Here is a 3,511-nt window from a genome sequence, read left to right as displayed (position 1 = left end):
ATTCATTTGATGTGTAGACGAGGTATACATAACACTTCGCAAATCATATTATATCTTACCATGAAACATAGAAATGTGATGCGATATCGCGTTTTAAGAATCATAAGAACTCTATTGCTACGATACGTAGACATCTGCAATCGCTATTTCCTTGCAAAGAAGTGTCGCATTTACATTCATTAGAAGTGTAGACGAGGAATACACATCACTTCGCAGATTATATATCTTACCATGAAACATAGAAATGAGATGCGACATCGCGTTCTAAGAAGCATTAGAACACTACTGCTACGATACCTAGACATCTGCAGACGCTATTTCCTAGCAAGGAAGTGTCGCATTTACATTCACTTGAAGTATACACGAGGAATACATGATACTTCGCAAATCATATAATATCCTACCATGAAACGTAGAAATGAGATGCGATATCGCGTTTTAAGAATCATAAGAACTCTATTGCTACGATACGTAGACATCTGCAAACGCTATTTCCTTGCAAGGAAGTGTCGCATTTAAATTCAGTTGATGTGTTGATGAGGAATACATAACACTTCGCAAATCATATTATATCTTACCATGAAACATAGAAATGAGATGCAATATCTCGTTTTAAGAAGCATTTGAAATCTATTGCTTCTATACGTAGACATCTGCAAACGCTATTTCCTTGCAAGGAAGTGTCGCATTTACATTCATTTGAAGTGTAGACGAGGAATACATAACACTTCGCAAATCATATTATATCTTACCATGAAACATAGAAATGAGATGCGATATCGCGTTTTAAGAATCATAAGAACTCTATTGCTACAATACGTAGACATCTGCAAACGCTATTTCCTTGCAAGGAAGTGTCGCATTTACATTCATTTGAAGTGTAGACGAGGAATACATAACACTTCGCAAATCATATCATATCTTACCATGAAACATAGAAATGTGATGCGATATCGCGTTTTAAGAATCATAAGAACTCTATTGCTACGATACGTAGACAACTGCAGACGCTATTTCCTAGCAAGGAAGTGTCGCATTTACATTCATTTGAAGTGTACACGAGGAATACATGACACTTCGCAAATCATATTATATCTTACCATGAAACATAGAAATGTGATGCGATATCGCGTTTTAAGAAGCATTAGAACTCTATTGCTACGATACGTAGACATCTGCAAACGCTATATCCTTGCAAGGAAGTGTCGCATTTACATTCATTTGATGTGTAGACGAGGTACACATAACACTTCGCAAATCATATTATATCTTACCATGAAACATAGAAATGAGATGCGATATCGCGTTTTAAGAAGCATTAGAACTCTATTGCTACGATACCTAGACATCTGCAGACGCTATTTCCTAGCAAGGAAGTGTCGCATTTACATTCATTTGAAGTGTAGACGAGGAATACATAACACTTCGCAAATCATATTATATCTTACCATGAAACACAGAAATGTGATGCGATATCGCGTTTTAAGAAGCATTAGAACTGTATTTCTACGATACCTAGACATCTGCAGACGCTATTTCCTAGCACGGAAGTGTCGCATTTACATTCATTTGAAGTGTGGACGAGGAATACATGACACTTCGCAAATCATATTATATCTTACCATGAAACATAGAAATGAGATGCAATATCTCGTTTTAAGAAGCATTTGAAATCTATTGCTTCGATACGTAGACATCTGCAAACGCTATTTCCCTGCAAGGAAGTGTCGCATTTACATTCATTTGAAGTGTAGACGAGGAATACATAACACTTCGCAAATCATATTATATCTTACCATGAAACATAGAAATGAGATGCGATATCGCGTTTTAAGAATCATAAGAACTCTATTGCTACAATACGTAGACATCTGCAAACGCTATTTCCTAGCAAGGAAGTGTCGCATTTTCATTCACTTGATGTGTAGACGAGGAGTACATAACACTTCGCAAATCATATTATATCTTACCATGAAACATAGAAATGAGATGCGATATCGCGTTTTAAGAAGCATTAGAATTCTATTGCTACGATACCTAGACATCTGCAGACGCTATTTCCTTGCATGGAAGTGTCGCATTTACATTCATTTGAAGTGTAAACGAGGAATACATGACACTTCGCAAATCATATAACATCCTACCATGAAACATAGAAACGAGATGCGATATCGCGCTTTAAGAAGCATTAGAACTCTATTGCTACGATACGTAGACATCTGCAAACGCTATTTCCTTGCAAGGAAGTGTCGCATTTACATTCATTTGAAGTGTAGACGAGGAGTACATAACACTTCGCAAATCATATTATATCTTACCATGAAACATAGAAATGAGATGCGATATCGCGTTTTAAGAAGCATTAGAACTCTATTGCTACGATACGTAGAAATCTGCAAACGCTATTTCCTTGCAAGGAAGTGTCGCATTTACATTCATTTGATGTGTAGACGAGGTATACATAACACTTCGCAAATCATATTATATCTTAACATGAAACATAGAAATGAGATGCGATATCGCGTTTTAAGAAGCATTAGAACACTATTGCTACGATACCTAGACATCTTCAAACGCTATTTCCTTGCAGGGAAGTGTCGCATTTACATTCATTTGAAGTGTAGACGAGGAATACGTGACACTCCGCAAATCATATTATATCTTACCATGAAACATAGGAATGAGATGCGATATCGCGTTTTAAGAAGCAGCAGAAATCCATTGCTACGATACGTAGACATCTGCAATCGCTATTTCCTTGCAAAGAAGTGTCGCATTTACATTCATTAGAAGTGTAGACGAGGAATACACATCACTTCGCAGATTAGATATCTTACCATGAAACATAGAAATGAGATGCGACATCGCGTTCTAAGAAGCATTAGAACACTACTGCTACGATACCTAGACATCTGCAGACGCTATTTCCTTGCAAGGAAGTGTCGCATTTACATTCATTTGAAGTGTAGACGAGGAATACATAACACTTCGCAAATCATATCATATCTTACCATGAAACATAGAAATGTGATGCGATATCGCGTTTTAAGAATCATAAGAACTCTATTGCTACGATACCTAGACATCTGCAGACGCTATTTCCTTGCATGGAAGTGTCGCATTTACATTCATTTGAAGTGTAAACGAGGAATACATGACACTTCGCAAATCATATAACATCCTACCATGAAACATAGAAACGAGATGCGATATCGCGCTTTAAGAAGCATTAGAACTCTATTGCTACGATACGTAGACATCTGCAAACGCTATTTCCTTGCAAGGAAGTGTCGCATTTACATTCATTTGATGTGTAGACGAGGTATACATAACACTTCGCAAATCATATTATATCTTAATATGAAACATAGAAATGAGATGCGATATCGCGTTTTAAGAAGAATTAGAACACTATTGCTACGATACCTAGACATCTGCAAACGCTATTTCCTTGCAGGGAAGTGTCGCATTTACATTCATTTGAAGTGTAGACGAGGAATACATGACACTC

Source organism: Xylocopa sonorina, unplaced genomic scaffold (assembly GCF_050948175.1).
Source record: "Xylocopa sonorina isolate GNS202 unplaced genomic scaffold, iyXylSono1_principal scaffold0161, whole genome shotgun sequence".
In the NCBI taxonomy this organism is placed as follows: domain Eukaryota; kingdom Metazoa; phylum Arthropoda; class Insecta; order Hymenoptera; family Apidae; genus Xylocopa; species Xylocopa sonorina.
This window is presented reverse-complemented; position numbering follows the sequence as displayed.